This window comes from Manis pentadactyla, chromosome 2 (genome assembly GCF_030020395.1).
Source record: "Manis pentadactyla isolate mManPen7 chromosome 2, mManPen7.hap1, whole genome shotgun sequence".
Lineage (NCBI taxonomy): Eukaryota > Metazoa > Chordata > Mammalia > Pholidota > Manidae > Manis > Manis pentadactyla.
This window is the reverse complement of record NC_080020.1, coordinates 116,676,834-116,686,061: the sequence shown is the minus strand read 5'-3', so window position 1 is coordinate 116,686,061 and position 9,228 is coordinate 116,676,834.

Below are 9,228 nucleotides of genomic sequence, written 5' to 3'. Positions count from 1 at the left end.
AGTGACATGATAAATTAATGCAATGATACAGAAGGGCCTCCAACCAAGAATACTCTACCCAGTAAAATTATCATTTCAATTTGAAGGAGGGATTTAACAATTTCTAGATAAGCAAAAGTTGAGTGAATTCACCAACAACAAACTGTCTCTACAGTGTATGTTAATGTAACTGCTCCAGATGGACGTGCTCCTAAAGATAAATAGCTGTCACCAGAGAAAATAAAACCACAGTAAAAGAAGTAGACTAATTAATTATGAAGCAAATACAAAATTAAATCAACTACTCAAAAAATTAGTTGAGGAATACACAAAGAATAAAGAACATAACACCTAATATACAAAGAGTGGAGAAGGAAGAAAAATAGAGGAGAGAAAAAAAAGAACCTTTATATTTTGATTGAAATAGTATAGTAGGCAAGTTAAGATAGACAGTTAGATAGTAAGGAAGCTGCCCTTGAACCTTTGATAACCACAAGTCTAAAGCCTACAATGGCAATAAGTACATATCTATAGATAATCACCCTAAATGTAAATGGACTGAATACACCAATCAAAAGACATAGAGTCACTGAATGGATAAAAAAAAAACAAGAAAACAAGACCCATCTATATGCTGCATACAAGAGACCCACTTCAAGCCCAAACATATACACAGACTAAAAGTGAAAGGATGGAAAAAGATATTTCATGCAAATAATAGACAGGAGTAGCAGTACTTATAGATTTCAAAACAAAGTCACAAGAGACAATGAAGAACATTACATCATGATAAAGGGGTCAGTCCAACAAGAGGATAAAACCATTATAAATATCTGTGCACCCAAAAAGAGCACCTACATATGTGACACAAATACTAACAGAATTAAGGAGGGAAATAGAATGCAATGCATTCAGTTTAAGAGACTTCAACACACCACTCACTCCAAAGGACAGATCAACCAGACAGAAAGTAAGTAAGGAGACAGAGGCACTAAACAACACATTAGAACAGATGAAACTAGCAGACATCTACAGAACACTCCAACCAAAGCAACACGATACACATTCTTCTGAAGTGCACATGGAACGTTCTCCAGAATATATCACATACTAGGCCAAAAAAAGAGCCTCAGTAAATTCAGAAGGGTTGAAGTTGTACCAACCAGCCTCTCAGACCACAAATGTATGAAACTAGAAGTGAATTATGCAAAGAAAACAAAAAAGTGCACAAGCATATGGAAGATTAACAATATATTCCTAAATAAAAGGGTCAATAACCAAGTAAAAAACAGAAATCAAGCAATACATGGAGACAAATGAAAACAACTCAACACCCCAAAACCTGTGGGACACAGTGAATGCCGTGCTAAGAGGAAAGTATATAGCCATACAGGCTTACCACAGGAAAGAACAATCCCAAATGAACAGTCTGAACTACAATTAATGTAACTAGAAAAAGAAGAACAAATGAGGCCCAAAGTCAGTAGAAGGAGGATGTAATAAAGATCAGAGCAGAAATAAAAATTGAGAAGAATGAAATAGAAAGAATCAATTAAAGCAAGAGCTGGTTCATCAAGAAAATTACAAAATAGATAAACCCCAAGCCAGACTTATCAAGAAAAAGAGTCTACACACATAAACAGAATCAGAAATGAGAAAGGAAAAATCACAGATACAACAGAAATCCAAAGAATTATTAAAGAATATAGAAAAATCATATGCTAACAAATTGGAAAACCAGAAGAAATGGACAACTTTCTAGAAAAATACAACCTTCCAAGACTGACCAAGGAAGAAACAGAAAATCTAAACAGACAAATTACCAATAATGAAATTGAATTGGTAATCAAAAAACTCCCGAAGAACAAAAGCCCTGGAACGTGGCTTCACCACAGAATTTTATCAGAAATTTAGTGAAGACCTAATACCCATCCTCCTTAAAGTTTTCCAAAAAGTAGAAGAGGTGGGAATACTTCCAAACTCATTCTATGAGGCCAGCATCACTCTTAATACCACAACCAGGCAAAGACACCACAAAAAAAGAAAACTACAGACCAATATCCCATTGATGAACATAGATGCAAAAATGCTCAACAAAATATTAGCAAACCGAATTCAAAAATACATCAAAAAGATCATCCATCATGATCAAGTGGGATTTATTCCAGGGATGGATGGTTGATACGGTATTCGAAAACCCATCAACATCATACACCAGGTCAACAAAAGGACAGACAAAAATCACATGGTCATTTAAATAGATGCTGAGAAAGCATTCGACAAAATTCAACATCCATTCATGATAAAACCTCTAAACAAAATGGGTACAGAGGGCAAGTGCTTCAACATAATAAAGACCATATGCGATAAACCCACAGCCAACATCATACTTAACAGCAAGAAGCTGAAAGCTTTTCCCCTAAGATCAGGAACAAGACAAGGATGCCCACTCTCCCCACTTTAATTCAACATAGTACTGGAGGTTCTAGCCATGGCATTAAGACAACACAAAGAAATAAAAGGCATCCAGATTGGTAAGGAAGAAGTTAAACTGTCACTGTTTGCAGATGACATGATATTGTACATAAAAATCCCTCAAAAATCTACCCCAAAACTCCTAGAACTAGTAACTGTATTCAAAGTTGCAAGATACAAAATCAATACACAGAAATCTGTGGCATTCCTGTAAACTAACGATGAACTAGAAGAAAGAGAAATCAGGAAAATAACTGCATTTACATTTGCATCAAAAAGAATAAAATACCTAGGAATAATCCTAACCAAGGAGGTGAAAGACATGTACCCTGAAAACCACAAGACACTCATGAGAGAAATTAAAGAAGACAGCAATGTATATAAATACATCCCATGCTCATGGATAGGAAGAATTAACATTGTCAAAATGGCCATCTGGCCTAAAGCTATCTACAGATTCAGTGCAATCCCTATCAAAATTTCAACATCATTCTTCAACCAATTAGAACTAATTGTTCTAAAATTCATAAAGAACCACAAATGACCCAGAATAGCAATCTTGAGAAGGAAGGACAAAGCTGGGGGGATTATGCTTCCCAACTTCAAGCTCTACTACAAAGCCACAGTAATCAAAACAATTTGGTACAGGCACAAGAACAGACCCATAGACCAATGGAACAGAATAGAGAGCCCTGATATAAACCCAAACATATATGGTCAATTTATATATGATAAAGGAGCCATGGATATACAATGGAGAAATGGCAGCCTCTTCAACAACTGGTGTTGGTAAAACTGGACAGGTACATGTAAGAGAATGAAACTGGATTATTGTCTAACTCTATACACAAAAGTAAACTCAAACTGGATCAAAGACCTGAATGTAAGTCATCAAACCATAAAACTCTTAGAAGAAAACATAGGCAAAAATCTCTTGAACATAAACATGAGCAACTTTTTCCTGAACACATCTCCTCAGGCAAGGGAAACAAAAGCAAAAATGAACAAATGGGACTACATCAAACTAAAAAGCTTCTGTACAGTAAAGGACACCATCAGTAGAATAAAAAGGCATCCTATAGTATGTGAAAACATACTCATAAATGACATCTGATAAGGGGTTAACATTCAAAATATATAAAGAACTCGCATGCCTCAACACCCAAAAAGCAAATAACCCTATTAAAAAATGGGCAGAGGATTTGAAAAGACCCTTCTCCAAAGAAGAAATTCAGATGGCCAACAGGCACATGAAAAGAAGCTCCACATTGCTAATTATCAGGGAAATGCAAGTTAAAACCACAATGAGATATCACCTCAGACCAGTTAGGATGGCCAACATCCAAAAGACAAGCAACAACAGTTGCTGGCGAGGATGCAGAGAAAGGGGAACACTCCTACACTGTTGGTGGGAATGTAAATTAGTTCAACCATTGTGGAAAGCAGTATGGAGGTTCCTCAAAACACTAAAAATAGAAATATCATTTGACCCGGGAATTCCACTCCTTGGAATTTACCCAAAGAAAGCAAGTTCTCAGATTCAAAAAAACATATGCACCCCTATGTTTATTGCAGCACTATTTATGATTGCCATGATATGGAAGCAACCTAAGTGTCCATCAGTAGATGAATGGATAAGGAAAAGATGGTACATATACACAATGGAATATTATTCAGTCATAAGAAGAAGACAAATTCTACTATCTGCAGCAACATGGATGAAGCTGGAGGATATTATGCTCGGTGAAATAAGCCAGGCAGAGAAAGACAAGTACCAAATGATTTCACTCATTTGTGGAGTATAACAACAAAACAAAACTGAAGGAACAAAAGTGCAGCAGACTCACAAACTCTAAGAAGGAACTAGCAATTACCAAAGGGGAGGAGGGGTAGGGGCGGGTGGTTGGGGAGGGAGGGAGAAGGGGATTAATGGGCCTTATAATAAGCACACATAATGTAGGGGGGATCACAGGGAAGGCAGTATAGCACAGAGAAGACAAGTAGTGACTCTATAGCATCTTACTATGCTGATAGACAGTAACTGCAATGGGATATTTTTTGGGGGGGAGACTTGATAATATGGGTGAATGTAATAGCCACAGTGTTGCTCATGTGAAACCTTTATAATACTGTATATCAATGAGAACTTAATTAAAACAAATAAGAACGGTAAGAATTTGTTCTCCATGTAAGAACTTGTTTGTTATGCCTCAGAAGATTGGAGACTGATGAAAATTAGGCTTGGGGTGGATTAATGATTGTGCATTGAGCATTGACTCCCCTATACAGAATTTTATTGTTGTTAACAACCATTTGATCAATAAATATGAGAGATGCCCTCAAAAAAAAATAAAAATAAAAAATAAGAACGGACCAGTCTAAGAACAGGCCAGTTGTCTAATGATGCCAGTGAATGGCAAAGTCCGTAGTTGAGGTACAGAACTGAGAAGCCAGTTGTTGCCACAAATTTAAACCATGTTCTCTATGGTGACATTTTTATCTCCATCTGCTGTAATTCCTGTACCTATTTCTAAGCTGTTTAGTAACTTAGTGGAGAACAGTGATTTCTATTGGGCTTCATCAAACCCCAATTGGATAATGCTTGCTTGTTACATAGTATGGAAAGTTTATAAATGCTGTAGCTCTTTGAAATTCTAGTCATAAACTGGACTTTCTAAAAAAGAGAACTTTCTCTGACTATTCTGAATAAATCCAGAACATACCTTCTATTTATACAGTATGTTTTCCTACTTTGCAGTATATACATTCTAGGACATTTTTTAGGATGTATTTTGCTTTTAAGTGCTTTTCTTAGATGTCAGACTTGTGCTTTATGTTTATTTGACATCAAGACAGGCAACACTGCATCCTAGTAGTCTTCATATATAAGCAATAACCAATTAGAAAATATAATAGAAGATCTTATAGTAACAAATTCACCAAGAAAAAGATACCAATGAATGAACTAAATGAAAAATTACCATCTATACAAAGAAAACAAAGTTAAGAATATAAATGAAGGCATGAATATCCATGGAAAAATAAGGGTTTGTGTATGAAGATTCAACATTATAAAAAAGGTAATGCTTCCTATATCAAACTCTACATATGTAACTTCAATAAACTAGTATGTTGGGAAGATTTTGTTTTAAGTAGTGAGGCTGATTCTAAAGTTCATATGGAAAAATGTGCAAGGGAAACCAGAAGAAAATTGTAAAATAAAAGTTAATGAGATCAGCCCTACTATGTATCAAAATACCTTACAAAATTAAAACAGAGTAATACTGGCGTATGAGCAGAGTGACAGTTGAATGGAACAGAAGGGAGTCCAGAAATAGATCTAGATATCTGGTTTACAGAGACAGAAAAACTAGTGGCTCATACGAAAGGATAGATTATTTTTCAATTTCCTAAAATACGAAACACATGTTTCTGCTCAGCAGGCCCTCCTCAGAGCAAGGAATCTGGGACTCATGCTCCTTGCATCTTTAGCTCTGCCATTGTGAACACCTGGCATCCCAAGCTTCCCAGGAGGACATCTCCATTCCACCAACTAGAAGGCAAAGAGGATGGAGGCACATGTGTGGGAGGCTTTTCTGTGCCAGGACCATCACTTCCTAATTGCAAAGAAAGCTAAACAATTACCTTGTGTTCCCAGAAAAAAGAAGCAAAAGGTTTGTGAATACTTAGCAATCTCTCCCACAAGACCCAAATACATACTGAAATGTATATAATCAGTGTGGCTTTTGATATAAGTGCAGAAAGATGGATTATTCAATAAATGATGTTGAAGAACTGGATAGCTGTCTCAAAAACTAAAGTTGGATTCCCAATTAACTCCTTAAAACAAGTTACAGTTGAGTTAAATTTAAATGAAAGGAAGTAAGCAAAGTATTAGAAAACACAGGAGAAAAAGGGAAACCTTTTTATAATGAAGCATTGCATGCCTGGAAGATGCAAAGAAATATGGGGTGAAAGTTGTATAGTACATCACCCCAAATACAACCACCCCAGGTTTCACAACTCTCTTTCTTCCCTTTCAGAGCCCAGACATTGACATAGAACACGTGCTCTGGCTGTGCTTTTGGTATCATTGTAGTTCTGACATTTTATGATTACATTCTGGGGCTATGATTCAGCATAGCTTTCCCTCCTGCTGCAAGACATGAGGATCTAACTAAAGTTGACCATGAAAGCCTTCTGGCTTGCAGAGCATGCCCTGAGTTGATAGTAGGCTGACCTAGTTGAAGTCAGCTGCCTCCACAATCCTTATAATTACCAATGCTCCATGTCTCTCAGGAGTTGTAACTATTCCCTAGCCCAATGCCTTCCCTTTGTACCCCACCCTAATCATAGGTAAAAGTCTTAGCAAACATGCCACTACAGCATCCCATGGGTTATCACTGCCCCCACGTAAACCAGCAAGGAGGCTCTTGCTGCCCCCTGACCAGGAGTAAGCAAGTTTTCCAGTCCCAATCCTGAAAGTCAACTTCCTAAAACCATCTCTGGTACTATCTGTTTTATTTTATTTTTATTGAGGTATTACTGATATACAATATTATATTGGCTTCAGGTGTACAACATAGTGATTCAACAGCTATATACATCACAAAATGCTCACCATGATAAGTGTAGTTACTATCCATCACCATACAAAGATATTACAGTATTACTGACTGTATTCTCTATGCTGCACTTTTCATCTTCACAACTTATTTTATAATTGAAAGTTTCTACTACTTTATCCCTTCACCTATTTCACCCATCCTCCCACCCTCCTCCCTTATGGCAACTACCAGTTTGTTCTGTTTTATAAATTGTTTCTATTTATTCATTTTTTTGCTGGATTCCACACATAAGTGAAATCATATGGTATTTGTTTTTGTCTGATTTATTTCACTTAGCAGAATACCTATAGGTCTATCCATGTTGTTGCAAATAGCAGGATTTCATTGTTTTTTAATGGTCGAGTATATTCCATTGTATATATCCATTCTTTATCCATTCATCTATCAATGGACACTTAGGTTGCTTCCATATCTTGGCTATTTGAAATAATACTGCAGTAAACATAGGGCCACATACATCCTTTCAAAGTAGTGATTTTGTTTTTGATACCATCTGTTTTGTTTAGATACAAAAACAACATTGAGGCAAGTATTTGGATGCATGTGGTTTACTTGTGAGATAATATCATGATGTAAGGGAATAAGGAAGGTAGAAATGTCAATAAAGAATGTATCAATGAGACAGTTACTGCCTTAGTCAACAAGGACTCTAAATTCCACTCAGGAATCCACAAGAGCAAGTCTTAGAATTGCCTGCTGAGGGAAGGAGAAGCTTTCGTGTTTATCCTCTGGTTCCCATCCTCATCGCCTGTGAAAGCCTGATATGCAGTTACTTCCCAGACACCCTGGGCGGCCCATGCTTTCATAAGCTGAGCAAGTTCCTGTGGCATCTCAAGAACAATTCAGAAAGAGAAGCAGAAAGATCCAGACACAAGTTGTTTGCCATCAGAACCTGCAGAAACTGTTCTCTATGGCTGCAGATAAAGTTAGTGGGTGGAACATTAATAGCATCTGGTGCAGCTAAGAATTAAGAGGCCAATTCTTTCCATATTCCTTTTAGGTAATTTAAAACAGCATATGTGGTATTGCTGAAGGTGTAGGGAAACAGCATGTTGATATACTACTAGTGTTGAGAATGTGTACTGGTATAGCTTCTATGAAGGGCAATTTAGTAGTAGCTGTCAATATTGAAGATGCATGTATTTTTTTATTCAGATTTCAGGAATTTCACTTCTGGAATTGGTCCTGTAGATATTTTTGCAGACTTTCATACAAGGATTTTTATTGTAATAGTAGAAGACTGGGATGAGGATTCTTCAACAGGACACAGTAAATTATTGTGCATCCATACAGTGCAATCCCTAAGGAGAGGGGAGATCCTCTCTGTGTACACTACTAGAAGCAGAAAATATAAAATGATGGACAGTATACACAATATCATATTATATACATGGGAAAAGAAAAAGTATGGGTATTTATTTGTATAGGTGCAAAATATCACCAGAAGGATATTTCTATGTGCTATGGATTTTTTTCTTTTTATAACTTTTCTGTCATTCCTAGATATTTGGGTTTAGAGGTGGAGGCTCCAGGGTAATATTAGTCTACCAAATGACAGACTGTGAAAGGAATATGATGAAAATTGACAAATTATAACAGAGTTCAATGAAGTGACTAGATAGAAGCTAAACTTTCACAAATTGGTAGTTTTCCTGTTCATCACCAATAGAAAATGTAATAGAGTGAAATTTGCAATGGAAACCAAGTATAAAACAACTAGGAATAAACATATTTTCAAGGGATCTTTTCAAGGGAAAAAGTAAACTTTGACACACAGAAAAAACCTATATAAGTGGAGAATATTATTCATAGATAGGAAGTCTCAATATTTCATGATGCTAGTTCTGGCCAAATTGATCCATAGACAGTGTAATCCCCAAAATAGCCCATTAATATTTAGTTTGACAAGCTAAATATTTTAGATATTTAATAATAAATCATCAAACTAATAGTTTGACAGGCTAATTCAAGAATTTGTAAATGAGGCTTGAAGTATATGCATAGCTAAGAAAATCATGGGGAGAAAAGTGATCAGTAAACATGTAAGTAAATGGTTATTCTCCCTAGTCATTAAAGACATGTAAATTAAAATAAGATGTAACTTTCACCACATAGTTGGCAAAAAATTAAAATACAAATCAGTTGT